This window comes from Acipenser ruthenus, unplaced genomic scaffold (genome assembly GCF_902713425.1).
Source record: "Acipenser ruthenus unplaced genomic scaffold, fAciRut3.2 maternal haplotype, whole genome shotgun sequence".
Classification (NCBI taxonomy): domain Eukaryota; kingdom Metazoa; phylum Chordata; class Actinopteri; order Acipenseriformes; family Acipenseridae; genus Acipenser; species Acipenser ruthenus.
The window spans coordinates 118,782-142,574 of record NW_026708895.1 but is presented as its reverse complement, the minus strand read 5'-3'; the positions used below and the strand labels follow the sequence as shown (position 1 = coordinate 142,574).

General features: G+C 39.5%; 1 long non-coding RNA gene across 1 annotated transcript; it reads right to left on the bottom strand.

Annotated features, from left to right (window-relative positions):
* Positions 1 to 1,122: 1,122 nt before the first annotated feature.
* LOC131736700 (uncharacterized) lies at positions 1,123 to 3,759 on the bottom strand. The gene is made up of 3 exons (XR_009328304.1): positions 3,642 to 3,759; positions 2,599 to 2,727; positions 1,123 to 1,927 (listed from the first exon to the last, which is right to left on the bottom strand). It is a non-coding gene; the product is annotated as an uncharacterized LOC131736700 (long non-coding RNA).
* Between the last annotated feature and the right edge of the window lie 20,034 nt (positions 3,760 to 23,793).

The window sequence follows — 23,793 nt, the reverse complement described above, 5'->3', positions numbered from 1 at the left end:
GTCCAAGGGGGGTGAATACTTTTGAGTGTCACTGTGTATATATATATATATATATATATATATATATATATATATATATATATATATATATATATATATAATGATAAGTCAGTCCGTCCTATAACCTCCAGATGTCCACATGACCAAATACAAATTCCCCATAAACTGATCTAAAGAATAAATAAGTTATTAACACATTAACTATTGGCTAATGAGTAATTATAGCTATAGAAATTGAGGCAATCAAGGCTTTTGGTTTTAGAAAAAGAAAATAAACATGACTGTGCCAGATTACAAAATGTACATCAGTACCCATTTGCAGTCATGCACTGTGACGACAATATATTTTTCATAATCTGCCATTTATCTTTAGAACATTATAGAAAGGCTTTAGTAGACAGACATTTGAAATTACTGAAAAAAGAGATCTTAAAGTTGCAACCCTTAGCATATAGATGAATCATTTCCCTGATGTTAAAAACCAAATTGCAACCAGAGATATATTTTTTTAAAATATTGCTCGAGCAGGAATATGTATTTTAAAGATCCTCAAGGAGGCTAGTAATCCAAGATTCAGGGCCACACTGTAAATGGCACTGCCTATATCTTGAAGAAATACTTAAATAAAAATATTATAATAGAAATCCCAAATCCAAGAAAGAAGATAACCACTCTAATTTTTTTAAGCCTTTAAGAAATTGGATTTAAAGCTTGATTAGTCATTAGCCCTTTCTGTGAGTTAATTCATCATGTCAAAATTGGTAATGTTTAATTATTGTTAATTACACATATTAGGTGTACTCCACTGACATTGTGTGGTTGTAGGACTAATTTACAGGTCAGAAAACCTTTAAAAGATTGCATGAAATTCTCAAGGACTTATTCAAGTGTTAAAGCTTTGTGAACACAACAAAACAGCTGTCAAAAGCATTCTGTCTTAAAAAGACATAAATCCATTAAAATGAACACCCTCCCACCAACCCACATCCTTCACACACATGCATATACACAAACACACACAAGAAGAATACCAATTTCAAAAGATACCAAAATAAACTCAAGAACAAAGTGATTTTTATTTTTGTTCTTTATTAAAATGTCTTCATCTAGACAATGTGGGGAAGCTATAAAAAAAGGCCAACAAGATGCTCGGATATATTGTGATAAGTGTTGAATTTAAATCAAGGGAAGTAATGTTAAAACTTTACAATGCATTAGTAAGACCTCATCTAGAATATTGTTCTGGTCACCTCGTTACAAAAAGGATATTGCTGCTCAAGAAAGAGTGCAAAGAAGAGCGACCAGAATTATCCCGGGTTTAAAAGGCATGTCGTATGCAGACAGGCTAAAAGAATTGAATCTATTCAGTCTCGAACAAAGAAGACTACGCGGTGATCTGATTCAAGCATTCAAAATGCTAAAAGGTATTGACAATGTCGACCCAGGGGACTTTTTCGACAAGGACCAGGAGTCACAAATGGAGATTAGATAAAGGGGCATTCAGAACAGAAAATAGGAGGCACTTTTCTACACAGAGAATTGTGAGGGTTTGGAACCCGCTCCCCAGTAATGTTGTTGAAGCCGACACCCTGGGATCCTTCAAGAAGCTGCTTGATGAGATTCTGGGATCAATAAGCTACTAACAACCAAAAGAGCAAGATGGGCCGAATGGCCTCCTCTCGTTTGTAAACTTTCTTATGTTCTTAAAATGTTTGTTTACTTAGGCATGAGCATGCTGTATATGCTATCCTGACACAGATACATGATTTACTAGCGCAGGATTTAAAAAAAAAAAAAAAAAAAAAAGAACAATATTTGGTTATCAGGCCAACATGCATTTGACTGTGATTTTTCTGCACTTCGACTGGCAGGATCACGACGTCACTTGTTGGATCCACCTTCACATTAGGACAGGATCAGCTGTATGCTGGGGAAAGGTGAGAATCCTTTTAATAAAACTTCCCATGTAGTTTGTTTAATGTTTGGTATCACGTATCCTCAAAATGGGCAAAATCTGCTACGATCACAAGATATATGGTGTCTGATTTAGTTGCTTGATAAGGAAGAAATCTAGATGGTGCTATTTTTTCATCAGCGTGTGTCAACATTCTATAGAACCATTGAATAGTAGACCCCTCTATCTGGTAAATAGGGGCATATTAATCAAGCTTGTAAAAACTGAAGCATTTCACTTTTTTTTTTTTTTTTTTTATAAATTTAGTCGTTGCCAATTATTTTTTATTATTTTCTCCCCAATTTGGAATGGCCAATTATTTTATTATGCTCAGTTCACCGCTACCACCCCAGGGCTGACTCTGGAGGGCGAAGACAAACACACGCTGTCCGGTTTCATCCTAGGAATCTGAAAAATAGTAATGGCATTTGCAAAGTTGTTTCTATTATCAATAATTGTATTAAGAGTTCCAAAATAATGCAATGTAAACAAAAACTGACAAGTTTAAATATCTTTTAATTGATTTTTAAAAAACAAATTAAAAAAATGGACTAACTGAAGGTGACATGTTTTCTGATTGATTTGGTAATGAAGTGCCACATAACACTGCAGTCTAGGGAATGGCTACAGGAAAGATAACTTACTGTTACAGCAGCCTCCTTTTTAGCTGATATTACAGATAGGCAGCCCAGACAAGGTCTTGGACGTCTCTTTGGGTTGGCTTCGAATTGTCTCTTTTCTCTGATCGGAATGTCTGGAGGGGAGGTGGCCTTCTGGTAAGATAGCAATAAGATTTAAAAAATGACATCTCTGTAAAAATTAAAAAAGGCAGTACCCCACCATCAAGTATAATTTTACACTAAAATATTTTGTCTTATTAACTTTAATTAACACCAACGATATTCATTCACAAATTAGTTCATTGTGTAAACATATCCCAGGGTTTCTACTGCGCATCTCCTTCTACCTTCCTTAGCTCCACACATTCCCACAATCCCCTTCTGCTACTGCACACTCTGAAAAGAGATCCCACTGGATGAGATTGTTTATTACATCTTTAAAGGGAGCGTATAAAACCAATGAACTACTCCATTGCATGTTAAACTTATTTTCGATCAACCAATGAGTTAGAAATAAGTGTGCATGACATGGCCAGTGACTGTGACTTATTCGTGCTGCAAATGATTTGATGTTACACCACCACTCTCTTACTTCAGACAAACACCACAACCCCTAGTCCTTTACACATTTACACATTTTTTATAAACAAAACACAAAACATCCATATAAGATGGATATGTGTAAAAGATCTGAATCATTGATATGTCCAGAGGGTGAAACAATGTGGCAGGAAAATGGTTCATTTTTATGGGACAGCACTGGTAATGGAACCTAAGTTAAAAAAAATAAAAATAAAATCAGGAAGATAAGCTGTGTACCAAACATAGACAATAACTCAAAAGTGAATTAAGTTTCCGATTGTATACCTGGCTATACACAGTTACTACTGATATAAAGACATTTTGGCTCATCTAACCTAGGTCTATGGCATATCCTGAACACAGATTATTACAAAAATATGATTTCAAACAGCATACAAATGTAAGGGGACAGAGAAAAATAATAATTTGAATCTATCTGTCTCTCTAATGCGGGTTCCTAAACATCACGTTGTAATTCTAATTACCTTTTCTTGTCCCTTGTCAAATCTACCCCATACTGTGCTGGCTTGGCCGCCTCCAGCATCTTCACCATCTCCGTCCAGCAAGGATACAACACCAGGAGAAGCAGGTCTTTTTTTACAAATCTGAAAAAAATACATTTGTATTTTAGATGTAATTTCTTGTCACGGGACATTATGTAAATGCTATTATCCATGGTGCTTACGACAAACATTTACACTTGGGTCTCTTTGAGAAAGACATTACTAAATCTCAACAAAGAATTTGCCATGCTTACAATTTGCCTATGCTTATGTATACATATACATCTCCTGCCACGTAAACTCTAAACGATGAACATGACATATCAACAGTATGTACAGGATAGAATAAGAATTAGCAATGAAATGTTTAATCACAGTCTGATGAGGGATTATCCAGATGTATTTAAAACTGTGTGACATTCACAATCTTGTATATTATCATTAATGTATACTCTATAATGTTGATGCTAAGTTTCCTGTCAATTGGATAAACAGTTTGTAACAAATTGTGTGTGTGTGTGTACAGCCACCTCCACTTCATCCCCTTCGCAATGGATTTCATCCCCAGCTGGGGATAACAGAGCTGGTATAAAAATCCAACTGTAGTCTCCCTTGGAGCACCAGACAGTGGCATGAATAAAGAGATTAGAAATTGCCCGCTTAGAGGGTATAAACTCTCTCTTTAAAGTTTAAAATTACCAGCTTTTAGTGGTTGGTGTCCAGTCGTCATTTTTTACAGTTTCTTCGTTTCACTTTTCCTTTTGTTCACTCATCCTGGTGCAATATATATATATATATATATATATATATATATATATATATATATATATATATATATATATATATAAAATAAAGAGCTAGTTATAACTTTTAAATGAATCTTAACCTCAAAAACACTATCAGGGGGTCCTCGAGTGGCTCACCTGGTAAAAGCGTGGTTGTGTGGTCATACAGCACAGGTTCGCGTCCTGGCTGTGCAAAGTTGTCGGTCTTCGCTGTGAATTCCAAAGGGAGCGTAACATTGGCTCTGGCACTCCCGTGGGTTAGGGAAGCAAAAACAAAAGGGACTGTTTCTCCTCATTGCGCTACAGTGAACCCTGCTGGCCAGGCGCCCTGTGAGCTCAAAAGCGGACACCTGCAGGGCTGGCCTTTGTCCTCCAGAGGTCAGTAGCTCGCTGACATCCGCTCTCGAGTTCCTGGGTGTAAAAGAGGATAATAGTTTGGTTGTGGGATCGGAGGACGCCCACTGAACCTTTGGATCTCCTGAGCTGTGTAAGGAATTGCTGCGATGAGGAGAAAAAATAATTGGACATTCCAAATTGGGGAGAAAATCGGGGGTAAAATAATTGGGCACACTAAATGTATATATACATAACTTCACGTCTGTCCCCAGGCAGGACGATTGAGATATTCGGTAAAGAAACAATGCTATAATTAATCCCTGTAATTACGCCAATTACAGATGTTTCTTTTGCTCCTAAATTATATTGGGATGGTCAGTAAATCATTTGCTGACAATTGCATCATTCACAGAAGGTGTGCGGCAGGTGTGGGATTAATTGGGCCTATTTATATCCCCATCGCTCACAACTTCTTAATTTCATTTTCAGAAATTGTAAAACAGTTTGTGTTAACTCTATAGACACCAGCCTCCTATATACCAACTAAAGTCCATTTATATTAAATATTTAAGTACGAGCATCCCAGGGAGAAAACTAGAATAGCAAATGAGCAAGTGTGCTCAGGTCAGCGCTTTGTGGTAACTGCAGGTATTTGCATCACACTGCTGAATGACCAATAGCCACCCAGTACTGTACATTGCAAATGGGCTGTTTCATCTGAGCTCAACTGTGTTAACCCTGACCTAGTCGAGGTTGGTGAACCCTGTTGTTCTGATTATCAACATAATGTCAATAAATCTTACAAGACTGCATCACACACTTAAAGCAGTTTTTGGCAAAAACACCCACCACCACTGTCAAGTGCATAAGAAAAACAACCATAGTTTAACTGCAGTGGAGAAGATTGGATTTAAATAATTGCAAAATACTGCATGTTTGTATATTGAAATAATGAACATGTTAATGATTATTAAAAATACCAATTGTAGTTGTTTTTTTCAGACAAACATAAAACTGTAGGCCACTGTTTAGTGTCTGAAGGGGACACTGTATGCTAACCAAAGCCCATGGCCAGTATACAATATTTTTCTGTATGCATTATTTTCTGTTGAGCACTACTGACACCGTGGAAACGGTGAGTCTTAGGTCGCCTGCAGATACATTAGTCCAATCAATGCGGCTGAACCTGGTGTGTATTCCCAAGGTAACTGCTCACAGTTAACACGTTTTAATACGTTAATTCACGTTTTAAGTAATACAGTGTCCCCTTCAGACATGTTAAAGGAGAAATTCGGAAATAACATACAAAACTATGCGCGAGTAAATACCATCCTAACTCCTAACATCCAAAAAAAAAAAAAAAAACAAAAAAAAAAAAACAATAATAATATATATATATATATATATATATATATATATATATAATTGCATGCCCGGTATCTACGATATGGAGTCTTGCATGCCCCAGTAGAGGCAATATTGAGTCTTTCCATCCACCTCCGGTTGCTTCATTCCGGAGGTCAAGGGCGTAGGTTTGGTTTGAACATTGGTGGGGACACCATTTTGTAGGGGGGCGGAGTCACGGTCGCTAGTGGGGTTCGGGGGCATGCCCCCCCGGGAAGAAATTTTTTAGTAGACAGCTATTAAATGGTAACTTCTGGTGGCTTGAAATGAATGCTGGACATGAATCGAGGACAGTTTGATTGACATGAAGTTGGCTGGTATACACTTAAAACACTATGATAAAGTGTCCCTCCTGGAAGCTGGTTTGACATCCCTGCTGTAGAATTACTAATAACCTGAATTATAACCTATCCCAGCCTTACTGTAAGCTACCAATACCCCTGGCGCTACAAGCATGAGCACACGCACGCTCACGTGCTCTGCCTGCCACTCCTGTGTCTGTGCTGCTGCTCGTACCTGGGTGCATTGCTTCATTCACCTGATAAAATAATAAATTGATGCATGCCATATAGAGAGAAAATATATGGCTATGCTAACTTTATTTGCTGAGTATTACTATACAGCATTAGCCTACTATTATATCACAATGTGCCTCAAACAATAATATATCTCAAAACTGAGTCTAACACTTTCACTGTTATAATCACTAAGCCATTACAGACCCCACCTGCGACCCTGTTGCTCCACCTGCCTCTGTACTGCTTTTACCAGGCTGCACTGCTTCACTCGCCTGATAAAATGATAAATTGATGCATGCTGTTTAGAGAGAAAGTATGACTCTGTTAACTTCATTAGTAAATTATTTTTTCATTTGCTATGAGAATCATTATCAATTGTGTTTATTACTTTAATAACATCTTCCTACTTACACTTTGACTTTTTGTAAAAAAAAACTTCCTCATGTCCATCTTTATTTTTTGGTTGCTATTATGCTTTAGTCACCTAAAGCCAAATTGAAGTGATTAGCTAACGTTAGTTGAATGACGATATCAAAACATGCTCACGCACACTCTCTCTCTCACACACACACACACACACACACACACACACACACACACACACATAATGATTTAGCTGTGAAACAAGCTAGCTAGCCACCAAGGACGTTGGGTTAGCAGCTAGCAATGGGTCGCTAACGTAATAGGTAGGTAGGTAGGTAGCTTTATTCTCTCAAACTATGTTGCTGACGAGCTGACAATACCTTCAGCCGCGGCACCTGGCTTTCATTCAGTCAGTGGCTCACACTCATCAACCTGACCGGCAAGCGGCAACTTCAGATGAGCGTCTTTCCAGAGTCCAGCCTAAACCAGCGGTTCTCAACCTTTTTTTTACTCACGCCACACTGAAATTTATTTGTATATCTGTCGTTGTCCGTCCCCCCCCCCCCCCCACCATTAATTTGACTTTTTATATATTTTTTATTACTGCCTATATAATATAGTGCATTTATTTAGCCGCCTGGATAGTCACACTGTCCATTCAATCAAATACATATGTTCGTGTTCGCTTTTTACACACACGATACAAAAATATCAAGCAAGGAGTAAGTTAGTTACAAAGGGAGGAAGGAGGATTGAAATAATATGACAACGCATTAACCAACAAACACAAACATCGAATTAAACTGATTATATTTATTCTTATTTTTTAAAATAAATGTGAAAATTATGGCACAATGTACACCGTTTAAGAATGACTAGAATTTTTTTTTTTTATTTTAAACCCGGAGATTTACCTTTCACTCCCGAGTCCTTGTGCACTTTCGCACTTCAATGAAAACAACACACTCTGCTGGTCCCTGACGTCAGCCACGCACTGAGTCCGTGTTACAGTGATGCAGTATGGAAGGGCCAAAGCCAATCAAATTAGCGTTTTTTTTTGTTTTGTTTTTTTTGGAGGAGGGAGGACTAACGAGGGGGAGGGGCGGGGGGCTTGAGAGAGTTAACCCTTTGTGGAGCAGATAAAATGACTTGACAAAAGACGTTTAAGATTTATCAAAATTATTGGTAGGGACAATTCAACGGTCCCTTGACATTGGTAGGGACATGTCCCTACCGTCCCTAGCTAAATCTACGCCGGTTCGTGAAATAGTAGACTTTGTAATGTCTCCTGTTGTGAAAAAGTCGTCACTTTCACATTTGCAGATTTTAATTGGAGAATTTCTCAGCGAATTTAATAGACTGTATCCTGGTAATTTTATACCAAAATTGCATTACTTGGTACACTACCCCAGATTGCTAGCTGAATTTGGACCACTTTGATCACTTTGGTGCTTACGTTTTGAAGGAAAGCACCAGTACTTTAAGCGGCTTGCAAGAAATGTGTGGAACTTCCGGAACATCTGCTTTACTTTAGCAAAAAGACATCAACAAAGACAGTGTTGGGATTTTTGTTGTGCAGATGCTTTGCATCAGTCATATGAGCAAGAAGGGTCTTGTGTTGTTCAGCTATCATCTACATCTTTGAAAGATATTATTCTTGAAAAATGCAATATTCAAGCCAGTGAACTTGAAGCTGATGAAACCATACTGAAAGTAAAGAAACTAACTGTGGATCACGTGAAATACGAAGTCAAGGATTACTTCATTGTCGATGTAGTCCATGAGGATTTACCCATTTTTTTCAAAATCTTGCATATCATTCAGTTTAGGTGTACATGGATTTTGTGTGGGAAACTGTATTTTGCTCTGGAATTTAATTCTCACCTTCATGCCTTCAAAATAGAGGCTTTGCATGAGTGGTGTACATTAACACCTGGCAATGAAGTTGACTACCATGCACTAGATGCTTATGAAGACAGTGATGGATGTTTATATATTGCACCTCATCATACTGTGTATAAGGTACTGCTTGCATTTAAAACTGTGATATTAATTACAATGGCAGGTTAACATTGGTGCTTATTTTTCTGATTAATTTTATGCTTTTTTGTTCATTAGGTGAAGAAATAGATGGTGAGACTCTTTTAGGTCTGACAGAACATATGATTGGAAAGATCTTCCGAACTATGAAGGACCAAGTCAAATTTTTAAAGGCTCTCGAGAACCTTAAAAGGTATGTAATGACAAATATATTATACATTATGTTAGTCTATTGTTGTGTTTTAGTATTTACATTTAAATACCACATACTATACAGGAATCACTTTGAAAAGTATAAATTACTACTACCAGTACGCTTTTTGTATTGTAATGTTGTATTGTAAGAAAGATGTATATTATGGGAGTACATTTCTTTATGGAAACACACAGAGAGAGAGAGAGAGAGAGAGAGAGAGAGAGAGAGAGAGAGAGAGAGAGAGAGAGAGAGAGAGAGACTTTGACTTTTAAAATCCCTTTATTCTATAAATTAGAAAACAATTATAAAAACTAAATAAAGCCAAAACAAACAAAAAAAAACCACTGGTGCAAAAAAACATAACAAATCCAACATTTCTCATCCCAGTTTCAAAAAGTCCAATTCAATGAGATCTTAGTCTTTCATAGTTTCTCACAAGAGCATAACAAGCTGCCCCTCCTCAGTCACGGCACACACCCCCTCCCCAATGCACCAACGACTCTCAAAATTGTCCAGGTCGTGCACCATTTTAAAATAAGCAAATTCCATTTTGATCCTGGAGACCATCAGGATCCTAAAAACACTAATAGGATCTATAAAACCAGTGGCTAAAATCTTATTTTTTCGGGATTTTAAAATAGCTAATTTCGCCTGACCAAGGACAAAGTTAACCAATGAGCACCTATCCCTCCGTGCAAAACTATACTTTACACTAAAAACAAAAAAAGTTTTAGTAAAAGTAACCCCCAAGGAAGCCAGCAGGTTCTCTAAAAACAAAAAGAAGGGCTGCAGCCGAGGGCAATCCACAAACAAATGGAAAACAGTCTCTTCCGCGGGACAGAAGGGGCACTGGACACTGACCCCCGGTTCCACTCGGCTAAGATAACGGTTTGTGGCAAAAATGCCATGCAGCACTCTCCATTGCAGGTCTCCGGAGCGCTTAGGCAAGGGAAGCTTATACAGCACCCTCCAGGCAGGAACTTCATCAACAGGGACACTAAGGTGAGCCCTCCACTTAGTGTCCACCAGGTCTTTCAGCTTATTAAAATGTCTGGTTTTCACACAGATCTCATACAATGCCTTTTTCTCAATTGTGTGGAAGGCCACCTCAGTGACCTTCCTAAGTGACAGCAGCTTTCCAGCCGGCTCCTCCTCCTCCTCCTCCACTGTCACTGAAGGGGAGACCAGCACTGCGGGGAACAGGGGTTCCTGCTCTGGAGCCACGCGCTCCGCCAGAAACCTGCTCAGAAACTGGGAGAGTGCTGGACAGAGAGATGCCTGGAGATCACTCAGCACCTTCTCCAGGAAACGCTCTGATCTAATATTCAGTGCAGGGGTTAAAACCCTGCTGGCTTTCCAACTAAAAAGATTAAAGTCAATTAAATGCCCCAGTTTGGTAAAACCGGCTTTAAAAAACAAAGTGGATAAAAAAACAGAGCTAAAAACCTCGCATTTAAAAATGGGGTTAAAAAACAGGGGCTCTTCAAAAACCCACTGTGTGCTCTGTGATTCTTCTGACCTTGTGATCTTTAAAAGTCTCCAAGCATTTAAAAGATTCTTATAAAAACCCTCCAACCCTGCATCACTAAAACAATCAAGAGATATTAAAAACAAATGTCTGTCAAAGCCCAGCCTCCCTGCCTTCTGCAACAAACAAAACGCCAGGTCTCTCCAGCTCAGCTGTGGTGTGTACAGCAGTCTCTGGGCAGCCTGCAGCCTAAACGCTGCCATCCTGCTAGGGATATCAATGAGCCCCTGCCCTCCCTCCTCACGGGGGAGATACAAAACAGCCGGGCGCAGCCAGTGATGCCCGCTCCAAAAAAACTGCACCAGGCATTTCTGTATTTCGTTTAACAAAAACAGGGGAGGATCCAGGCACACCAGCTTATGCCAAAGCATGGAGGCGACAAGATTGTTAATGATGAGGACCCTGCCCCTGAAGGAGAGCCGAGAGAGGAGCCACTGCCAGCTCTGCAGCCTCCCCTTCACCCTGTCCAGCAGCCCCTCCCAATTCTGCTGCATGAATTGCTCATTCCCAAAATAAATACCTAAAAGTTTGACCCCAGTTTTACTCCAGCTTAAAAACGAAGGCAGTAAAGGAGGGGGGGTATCCTCCCAGCTGCCAACAAGAAAAGCTTCACTTTTTGCCCAGTTTACTCGTGCTGAGGTTGCCTTTTCATACATTATAATGCGTGACTCCAGCACAGCGACGTCTTGGTCAGTTGTAACAAACACGCTGAGATCGTCAGCATATGCGGAGAGTTTAATAGGGGTTGCATTGGGTGCAGCTGGCACTGCCAATCCAGGCAGTTTCTCCCTCAGCTGGTGTAACAGGGGCTCTATAGAGAGGGCATAGAGCATCCCTGAGAGGGAGCAGCCCTGCCGTATCCCCCTCTGCACAGGGAAGGGGACAGTCAAACTGTTATTAATCTTCACAACACTAAAAACATTGTGATAAAGGAGTCTTATAAAAGAAGTAAAAACAGGGCCAAAACCAAATGCTTTTAAAACACGAAACAGATACTCATGGTCAACTCTATCAAAAGCTTTTTCTTGATCAAGCGAAATTAGACCAAAATCAACATTAAAAACTTTGGCTACATTAAAAAGATCTCTTAATAAAAACAAATTATCAAAAATTGATCTCTCAGGCACACAGTATGACTGGTCTGTGTGCACCACTGATCCAATCTTGGTCTTTAGGCGATTAGCGAGAGTCTTGGAAAGTAGTTTATAATCGGAGCACAGCAAGGAGACAGGGCGCCAGTTCTTGATGTTACAGAGGTCTCCTTTCTTGGGTAGCAGTGTTATCACTGCCCTGCGGCAGCTCAGCGGCAGCTCCCCATCCCGGACACATTCCTGCAGGACCTGGTACAGGTCCTCACCAACACAGTTCCAAAACTTCTGGTAAAATTCTGCAGGCAGTCCATCCAGTCCGGGAGCCTTCCCTTTGGAGAGCTGCACCACAGCCGCAGTGAGCTCTGGGAATGCCAACGGAATGTCCAGTCCGCTGCTCTCCTCCTTGTCAAGGCTGGGGAGACCCTGGAGAAGCCGCTCCATCTCTCCCGGGTCGCAGCCCTCAGCCTTGTAGAGATCAGAATAAAAGCTCACTGCAACACGCCTGAGCTCCGCAGGGCTGGAGACCTCTCTCCCCCCGGGCAGCCTCAGACAGCACATTGTCTTGCGCTCTGCTGTCTTCCTCTCCAGGCCGAAGAAGAAGGCTGTGGGGGCGTCCATATCTTTAAGCTCAGTAAAGCGGGCTCTGAGCAGAGAGCCCTTCACCTTCTTCTCCAGCAGGCTGCCCAGGAGCTGCCTCCTCTCCTGCAGGCCCCGATACGCCCCCTCATCGCGCTCGCTGGCCAGCTGGCTCTCAAACTCAACAATCTCTCTCTCCAGCTCACTGACCACTGCATCCACTGACCTGGTGACATTGAGTGTGTACTGTTGACAGAAAAGTTTTATTTGAATCTTCCCTATATCCCACCACTGTCTTAAACTACTATAATTGTTTTTTTCATTTTGCCAATTTTTCCAAAACAACTCGAAACAATCAGTGAAGTTTTTATCCTGTAGCAGATTGTTATTAAAGTGCCAATATGATTTTGAATGTGATTGGATTGGCAGTGAAACAGTGACGGAAACAAAATGATGATCAGAAAGGCTACTGGGTACTATACTGCTTTTAATGAATTTGTTAATATGCTGCTGTGGAGTATAGAACCTATCCAGGCGTGCCCCTGACAGCTGATTTTGATTGCATTTGATCCATGTATACTGTCTACTTGTGGGATGAAAAATCCTCCAAATGTCAACCAGGTCAAAAATATTTAATACAGTGGCCAGCTCCCTGACAGATTGGGGATGGGGTTCCCCGTGGTTTCTATCTTTATTAAAATCCATAGTACAATTAAAATCTCCCCCCACCACGAGCAAATTATCTGTACTGCAACCCCTGAGTACCTGACTGAGCTTTTTAAAAAATAAAATCCTCTCCTCCCCAACATTTGGTGCATAAATATTAATAAAATCAATAAAAATGCCAGCGTGTTTTATTTGTACTTTTAAAAGTCGACCTTGAATAATCTCCTCAATAGATAAAATCTCCGCCCCAAATCCTGGAGAAAATAAAACAGCAACCCCAGCACTAAAATTAGAACCGTGGCTTAAAATGCAGTCGCCCCTCCACTCAGACTGCCAGTGAGACTGATTACTGCTGTCTGAGTGTGTCTCCTGCAATAAAATCACGTTTGAATGCTTACTGTTTAAAAAATCAAATAATTGTGCTCTTTTATTAAAATCCCTGCACCCGTTCACGTTAAAAGAGCCTAAAATAATTTTCTCCATTGATAAAAATAGATTATTCAAAAATAACAAACACGTTAAAAAACAAAAATTCTTAATAAAAATAGCCATTAAAAATGTTTAGATGTGGCTAACGTTTTCCGAACTAAGCTGACATATTTTTTAAGTCTGAACCTTTTTTTCTGTTCAAACTCAATTATAGTCGATTTCCTTAAAATTAAATCTGCAGAACACAAAAACAGTTTCTGGTCTGGGAAGAAGGATTTAATGTCTACTCGCCTCTTACCTTTTGTTTTTTCGAGAAAGTCGCTGATCTCTGTTAGTGAATACAGTTTCCCCCTTTGGCTGGCCGTGATGTCAGAGAGCTGCGAGGTGTCGGAGAGCCCGTCCTCCCATCCATCCTCTTCCGATCCCGCCGATCCGTCCTCCTCCTCGCCCGCAGAATCTCCATCAGCCGCCGGCATCTCCGCTACCGACCCAGCAGGCTGAGGAGTCTCATCACTGGGGGGACATCAACAGGGCCTGCCTGAGCCCCGAGGCTATCACCCCCAACATCGCTCCCTTCCTGCACCGAGTCCTCAGACAAGAGATCCGCGGGTTGAGGCCCGCCTTTCTCTTGCCCTTCAGACCCGGTGCTCGGCTCCACCACAGCGGAGGGTTGAGACCCTACGCCGCTGTCGTGAGATACCATAATGGGCCCCCACACAGACTCTTCCTCACCCGCCGCCGGGTCGGCAGCAGCAGATGTTCTTTTTTTTAATTTTCTTTTCTTAATGACTGCAGCGTACACCCCCTCCTTGTCTGCGTCGGCCGGCGCTGCAGCCCCCGGTTCGGCTGCAGCCGCGCTGGTACCCGGCTCCTCCGGTCTCTTCCTCCTGGGCCGCGGCTCAGGTCTCGGCGGCTCCTCCACCTCCGCTCTCTGAACAACCGCGGCCGCCTCCCCGTCATCATTACGACTACTTGTCCCTGCTTCAGTTTGTAGTTTGGGGCAGGTCCGTTTAAGATGCCCCTGTTCCCTGCAAGAAAAACATTTAAAAACCTCTGTGCTAGCAAAAACAACATAATCCCTGCCCTCTATATTAAAACGCCAAGCTACATTTAAACTTTTTTCCGGGTTATCAAGTAGTACAAAAACTTGTCTCCTAAAAGACATAACGTGTTTAATTTCTGGATTTTTACATCCAAGGGGAATCATTTTAATCGGCGACATTATTTTACCATATCTGGAAAGTTCTCTTTCAATCAATGAATTATTAATAAAAGGGGGAATATTCGACAATATCACTTTGGTAAGAGGCGTAGATAACGGTGTTACAGTTACCAAAGAATCATTCAACATAAATCCCTCTTCCACAATTTTGTTAACCAGATTTTCTTGATTAAGAAAAACGACTATAGCTTTGTTCATCCGTGAGGCGGATTTGATTTTTTCAAAACCGACCACCCGCCCCACGGCAAGCAGCACATCTTCAACAGAATCATTATTTTCGGAAAAAACTTTAAAACCGTGGCGCCTAGTAAGCCCCCCCAACCCACCGGAGTGGGAGCCCATCTTTGGGCACACACTGGCTAAAACGTTTAAAAAGTACTAAGAATAGAAAAAATACTTTTAAAAAACGTTTAAATAAATATATAATAAATAAATATATAAGTAAATGGCCATAAATTCACCACTACCGCTCTCACACAGCTCACAAACCCTGCCGCAGCAGAGCCCTCCCACAATCCTCAGAGAGAGAGAGAGAGAGAGAGAGAGAGAGAGAGGTATTTTTCACTAGTTTAATTCCTGAAAATGAGGACTGGGAATGTATGGTTTTAAACTTCTGTGTAGAAAATTAATATGGCTGTTATATTATAAGGCTCTGTTTAAATATCAAGTCTTTAGATATTTTCAGGTGATTAAAATTATGAAATATTGTTTTTTTTGTTGTTTTTTGTATTTTCATAGAACAAAAGCAAATGAGCATATTGTTTCAGAGAAGGTGCTACCAGTAGAATGCAGAGAAGTGCCACAAACCTCAACAAGTGTTCATGTTTGGACCGCATGTTATACATTGCCTATATTTCCTCCAGTTGTACAGATGGCCCTTGATAGAAAGGACATTGGTTTCAAATCAAAAGACAAATCTGCCCTTCGTGCAGCTCTAATACAGACTCTGTTTGATGACCTCAGCAAATATACGCTGTAAGAACTGAGATTTCGGTGTTTGTTTTAGATACATAGGCAACCAATTTTAGAATAATTACATAACATAAAATAGCATATTCATTTTTAAAATGATTACTATTTTTTTTTTAAAATCTATCATAACAGCAATATTTTATTCAAGAGAAAAAGTTTTATTAAATTCATTTTGATAATGCTTTTCAGCATGTTTTTTTTTGTAAATTAAAGCAATTGTAAAATGCAACTGTATTTCATGACATTATTTCTCAAATATATATTTTTCTTACAATTCACTTACAATTCATATGCCTATATTATTTTCTAATCTGTATATTTAGGTATCCAGACCACATAATGTACAGTACTGTGCTAAGTACTTTGTGCTGTAAGTACAGATTTCTAAGGGATGACAGCCAAACTGGATATGTGAGTATACATTTGGTAGTTATATTCATAAAAGAAATAGTCGAATAAACATTAATTTGTCAAAATTATGCAGCGTTAAATATATTTTTACTAGTTGATATGTATTTTTTATAGCCAGATAATGGACATAGGTTTAACTTTCTATCACTGTTTCAGGCTACTCTACTTGAAATACTGAGAAATAAATTCAAAAAAGAGAGAAAGACACTTATTTCAGTGGAGACTGTAGAAGACATGAAAAAAAAAGTTTGGTGCTGTGGGTCGAGGAAGGAAGCGTGCACCAGAGCAACAGCAACCGCTCATGAAAAAGAGAAGAGAATCTGTAAGCCTAACTCTTGGATCTGCATTGACAGAAATAGATTGAAATAGAATTACATACTTTATATATGTACATACATGCGATTGTGTAGTTTATTAGCTAATTGGCTTTCATGGAGAGTACTTGATCTTTAGCATTTTTCCAGAGTAAAGAAAAGCACAGAGAATACATGCAGTAAATGCCTGATCATAAGTATTGAATTACTTAACGTTATGATACATATTGCAGATGCAAAGTGAGGAGTTCCCAGGAGAAGACGAGCATAGTATTGCCAAACACTTGGACTCCATAAGAAAAGAAATAACGAAATTGAGGCCGAACATTGAAGCCATATGTGACAGCATGAATAGAACTGTACACACTCGGGAAAGAATGATGGAGAAGAAGTCCACTGAAGAAGTCCTTGGTCTGTTTCCATTCCTAAAGCATCCTAAACTGGTAGGTACTAGTTTTTATTCTACTATGGTGATTGATGAGAAATTAATATTTTTAGTTATAAGCATGTATAATCACTTTAATTAGTCCTCCTAGGTGACCTTTCTGCATCAGCAATCCACCTGCTCCAGCTTTTACAAAACTCCACTGCTCCTGGTTTTTCCCATGCAACTTCTTTCTGCTCGCATTCAGTTTAGTTTGATTTTGTTTTATTTATTGATTTTTTTAACTACTACATTATTTGTAAGTATTCAACTCTTTTTTACAGCTGTGTATATCGCCTTGGATAAAGGCATATGATAAATAAATAAATATAATAATAACTTTAGCATCTGTATTTTAGCTGTTGCACGAAGTAGAACTACGTTTTGGAGTAAACTTGGAACGGAACCTAATGAGTGGCCTATCCAGAATGGTAGATGCTATTTTCAGACTTTCTAGTGGGCATCTTCTAACTACTGTGATGTCCTACATTGAAGATGCTTCAGATAAGACACAGGGAAATGGTAATGTATAAGAAATATTTATTGTACATCAAATTGTTTTGACCTATCTCAGAATAGGATCTATAAATAACTATTAAACAGAAAATGATGCAACTTCATTTCATACACTTGGAGCATAATATTTCATGGGGAAGATAGCTGGTATTTAACTCTCACAGGGGCATAAAAACCAATGCGAAAAACCTGCATGAACAGATTTTTAGAAACTTTGTTGATACTGTTCTTAACATTTTTTTGCTCCAATCCACAATAACGTTTGTATCAGTGGTGGTCAGTCCTGGTCCTGGAGAGCTACAGTCGTGTGTGTGTTTTTTTTAGGTACCTTTAAATCATTTAAACTATTCTTTATCTGTGCAATTTAGCAAATAATGAATTCATGAATGTAACTGAGAGCACTGGTGGAATGCAAAGCCAAAGATCCTGTACCTCTCAGACCAGGGTTGCTCAACATTCTTCCGTTTGCTTTGTACTTTGTATATGATCTGATACCCTATTTGTAGGACTGAGAATGAATGCTGCATTGTTGCTGTTGCCAGCTTTGTTTCGAGAGAGGGAAAATCTGTTTGTTGTTGACCAAGTAAGTTAATTGAGCTCTACTTTTTAAATGTAGCTTAACTGAATTGATGTTTTCAATGTTAAATACAAAGTCAAATTATCATTTAGAGATATCTCAAAATGAGTTTGAGATATCTCCAAATTAATTCCTGATATCTGTAAACCATTTTGAGATATCTTAAAATATGTTAAGATATCTCTAATTATTTCAAAATATTTTAAGATATATTCAACTGATTTAAGGATATTTTGAAATATTTAAAGATATCTGTTAAATATTTAAAGGTATCTCTTAATTTGGCTTGCCATAAATGTGTACTTAATGAATTATGAGGGAGACTTGTAGGCAATTAACAGGAGTTTAAGACGTTCCTCGCTGTTTTAAGTGAGATCCGACAGTTAAAATGTTTTTAAAGGGAGGAATATTACGAAATCCCTTTAAAGTAGCCGCAGCCCCACCACACGAGCCGCCACTGCTTGTAGGTATGGTGAAATGCTGCTGAAGTACAATTTCACATAATTTATTGTTGAATAAAGTTATTAATTATTATTTTAAAATCTATACAGGTACCACCATCACCTACGCCAACTATCGTTTTCAAGGGAACAACAAGCCCATTGGCAGCAGATGACATCTCTGTTTGTGTTGATGGAATTGAGATACTCAGTGATTATCCAGGAATGGATATCACCCTTGCTGTTGAATGTATTTTTTCTCTTTATTTTTCCTTGGGCATTGAGTATCCTAAAGCTCTAAAAAATTGTCTGACTTTCATGGAAAGGTACTTCATGAAGCTGAGTATCTCTGACGAAGTACCTTTGCCAGTGTTAAAGATGTACAGTCAAATAACTGCACTTTTACTTGGGGAATAATTATATTGATCTGATGGAATGCCATTTTAACATTTAATCTGAAATTAAATGAATTTATTGTGTCAACTATTTAATTTGATTACAAAAACAGAATATTTGATATAAAAATGTAATTGTACATATAAAAAAAGTATTTATTTTAAATGTAAATGGCTGATTAGAAAATTAATTGTTTATAACAAATGTAAATTGTTTTTAATAGAAGTTTTGATCTCAAAAAACTAATAAACATTCAGTCTTAATTTATAGATATCATAAACTCATAATAAGCTCTGATCTAAATACTGTACTGTAGCTCTTCTAATTTGTGCCACCAAAAAATGAATAAGAAAAAAGAAACCCACGTTCATCAGTTTCAATATACATTTTATCTCAGCTTTTTCAAGGTCTATTACATGTTCTTGAAAATGTATTTTGTGTAAGTTTCAGGAAAATCTGTGGGATGCATAGATTTATTTTCCAGTTTGCTGCGAGACCCTTTTTTTCACTGTGTAAATAATATGGTTTAATTATTAAAAACACACAGGTTGAATAAAACGGTGTAAAACTGTATATAACTAAACCTGAAACTACTCTAATGGTTTAACCTGTAAAAACAATAAATTGTTATATAAATGTTTAATAAATAAATTGTTGGCATCCTGAATTGAGTGATTTATCAAAGCACTTACACTTCTGAGGTTGGGGGATTCTAAAGGATGTGAAGAGCTCTTAACGGTATACATTTGTTTTTTCTCAGATGAACCAAACAACCCTCCATAGAATGCTAATTGTAAGGTTCAATAGTGTAACTCTTATGGTTCTATATTAAACCTCAATAGAAGGTTCTTCAGAGGAACCAATATGGTTCTGTATTATACCATTAATATAAGAACCATGGTGGTTCTTTATTAAACCTCTAATGCAGGGTTCTTCCAAAGAACCATTTTAAAAGGTTCCATATAGCACTTCAAAATGGTTCCAAATCTATACCAGCAGATAGAACCTTTTAGGGTTCTATATTGTACCCTTTTTTCTAAGAGTGTACTGCATAAAAAAACGAGTGTGTTGTCGTGGCAGTTGGTGATCAAAGAAATAAAACAAAATAAAATCAATAAATAATAATGTCATAGACTTAAAGTCATACCTTTGAAGTCATAATGCATTGCAAGTGTTATTAGGGAATGTTGTGCTGTGTTTTCAAGCGCTTCAATGTGACAGCGGGTGCGTTCACGGAGATCAAGAGCAGCCGGAGATCAAGAGCAGCCGCCGCAGGGGAGGGATACCATGGTAAATAGGTTACCTATTTACCATGGTATCTCTCCCCTGGGTGCGTTGTGTTTTGGTGAGCAGGAAAGCAGCGGGCGGGATGGCGAGCTTGTCCTGCTGCTCCAACACAAGCTACCTTAAGAGCCGGTAGGATGCGGTCAATGGGTGAAGTTCGTCAGGAGTACTGCATAAAAAAAAAACGAGTGTGTTGTCGTGGCAGTTGGTGATCAAAGAAATAAAACAAAATAAAATCAATAAATAATAATGTCATAGACTTAAAGTCATACCTTTGAAGTCATAATGCATTGCAAGTGTTATTAGGGAATGTTGTGCTGTGTTTTCAAGCGCTTCAATGTGACAGCGGGTGCGTTCACGGAGATCAAGAGCAGCCGGAGATCAAGAGCAGCCGCCGCAGGGGAGGGATACCATGGTAAATAGGTTACCTATTTACCATGGTATCTCTCCCCTGGGTGCGTTGTGTTTTGGTGAGCAGGAAAGCAGCGGGCGGGATGGCGAGCTTGTCCTGCTGCTCCAACACAAGCTACCTTAAGAGCCGGTAGGATGCGGTCAATGGGTGAAGTTCGTCAGGAGTACTGCATAAAAAAAAAACGAGTGTGTTGTCGTGGCAGTTGGTGATCAAAGAAATAAAACAAAATAAAATCAATAAATAATAATGTCATAGACTTAAAGTCATACCTTTGAAGTCATAATGCATTGCAAGTGTTATTAGGGAATGTTGTGCTGTGTTTTCAAGCGCTTCAATGTGACAGCGGGTGCGTTCACGGAGATCAAGAGCAGCCGGAGATCAAGAGCAGCCGCCGCAGGGGAGGGATACCATGGTAAATAGGTTACCTATTTACCATGGTATCTCTCCCCTGGGTGCGTTGTGTTTTGGTGAGCAGGAAAGCAGCGGGCGGGATGGCGAGCTTGTCCTGCTGCTCCAACACAAGCTACCTTAAGAGCCGGTACGATGCGGTCAATGGGTGAAGTTCGTCAGGAGTACTGCATAAAAAAAAAACGAGTGTGTTGTCGTGGCAGTTGGTGAGCAAAGAAATAAAACAAAATAAAATCAATAAATAATAATGTCATAGACTTAAAGTCATACCTTTGAAGTCATAATGCATTGCAAGTGTTATTAGGGAATGTTGTGCTGTGTTTTCAAGCGCTTCAATGTGACAGCGGGTGCGTTCACGGAGATCAAGAGCAGCCGGAGATGAAGAGCAGCCGCCGCAGGGGAGGGATACCATGGTAAATAGGTTACCTATTTACCATGGTATCTCTCCCCTGGGTGCGTTGTGTTTTGGTGAGCAGGAAAGCAGCGGGCGGGATGGCGAGCTTGTCCTGCTGCTCCAACACAAGCTACCTTAAGAGCCGGTACGATGCGGTCAATGGGTGAAGTTCGTCAGGAGTACTGCATAAAAAAAAAGGAGTGTGTTGTGGTGGCAGTTGGTGATCAAAGAAATAAAACAAAATAAAATCAATAAATAATAATGTCATAGACTTAAAGTCATACCTTTGAAGTCATAATGCATTGCAAGTGTTATTAGGGAATGTTGTGCTGTGTTTTCAAGCGCTTCAATGTGACAGCGGGTTCGTTCACGGAGATCAAGAGCAGCCGAAGATCAAGAGCAGCCGCCGCAGGGGAGGGATACCATGGTAAATAGGTTACCTATTTACCATGGTATCTCTCCCCTGGGTGCGTTGTGTTTTGGTGAGCAGGAAAGCAGCGGGCGGAATGGCGAGCTTGTCCTGCTGCTCCAACACAAGCTACCTTAAGAGCCGGTACGATGCGGGCAATGGGTGAAGTTCGTCAGGAGTACTGCATAAAAAAAAAAAAAACGAGTGTGTTGTCGTGGCAGTTGGTGAGCAAAGAAATAAAACAAAATAAAATCAATAAATAATAATGTCATAGACTTAAAGTCATACCTTTGAAGTCATAATGCATTGCAAGTGTTATTAGGGAATGTTGTGCTGTGTTTTCAAGCGCTTCAATGTGACAGCGGGTGCGTTCACGGAGATCAAGAGCAGCCGGAGATGAAGAGCAGCCGCCGCAGGGGAGGGATACCATGGTAAATAGGTTACCTATTTACCATGGTATCTCTCCCCTGGGTGCGTTGTGTTTTGGTGAGCAGGAAAGCAGCGGGCGGGATGGCGAGCTTGTCCTGCTGCTCCAACACAAGCTACCTTAAGAGCCGGTACGATGCGGTCAATGGGTGAAGTTCGTCAGGAGTACTGCATAAAAAAAAAAAAACGAGTGTGTTGTCGTGGCAGTTGGTGATCAAAGAAATAAAACAAAATAAAATCAATAAATAATAATGTCATAGACTTAAAGTCATACCTTTGAAGTCATAATGCATTGCAAGTGTTTTTAGGGAATGTTGTGCTGTGTTTTCAAGCGCTTCAATGTGACAGCGGGTGCGTTCACGGAGATCAAGAGCAGCCGAGATCAAGAGCAGCCGCCGCAGGGGAGGGATACCATGGTAAATAGGTTACCTATTTACAATGGTATCTCTCCCCTGGGTGCGTTGTGTTTTGGTGAGCAGGAAAGCAGCGGGCGGGATGGCGAGCTTGTCCTGCTGCTCCAACACAACGCTAGCTACCATATACACCTAGATACGAATGCATAGTAGTATACTGGCCAAGGGCGTTGGTTTTGCCCAGAGCCGTAACTAAGCTTTTAGCTACCGGGGCATGCAAATATATATATATATATATATATATATATATATATATATATATATATATATATATATATATATATATATATATATTAATTATTGTTATTTTATTCTTTTTTCTTTTTTTTTTTGGATGTTAGGAGTTAGGATGGTATTTACTCGCGCATAGGTTTGAATGTTATTTCCGAATCTCTCCTTTAACATGTCTGAAGGGGACACTGTATTACTTAAAACGTGAATTACCGTCTTCAAACCTGTTAACAGTGAGCAGTTACCTTGGGATTACACCCCAGGTTCAGACGCATTGATTGGACTAATGTATCCGCAGGCGACCTGAGACTCACCGTTTCAACGGTGTCAGGAGTGCTCAACAGAAAAGAATGCATAGAGAAAAATATTGTATACTGGCCAAGGGCGTTGGTTTTGCCCAGAGCCGTAACTAAGCTTTTAGCTACCGGGGCATACAAATATATATATATATATATATATATATATATATATATATATATATATATATATATATATATATATATATATATATATATACAATGGCGTAGGTTTTGTTTGAACATTGGTGGGGACACAATTTTGTAGGGGGTCGGAGTCACGGCCGCTAGTGGGGTTCGGGGGCATGCCCCCCCAATAGACAGCTATTAAATGGTAACTTCTGGTGGCTTGAAATGAATGCTGGACATGATTCGAGGACAGTTTGATTGACATGAAGTTGGCTGGTATACACTTAAAACACTATGATAAAGTGTCCCTCCTGGAAGCTGGTTTGACATCCCTGCTGTAGAATTACTAATAACCTGAATTATAACCTATCCCAGCCTTACTGTAAGCTACCAATACCCCTGGCGCTACAAGCATGAGCACATGCACGCTCACGTGCTCTGCCTGCCACTCCTGTGTCTGTGCTGCTGCTCGTACCTGGGTGCATTGCTTCATTCACCTGATAAAATAATAAATTGATGCATGCCATA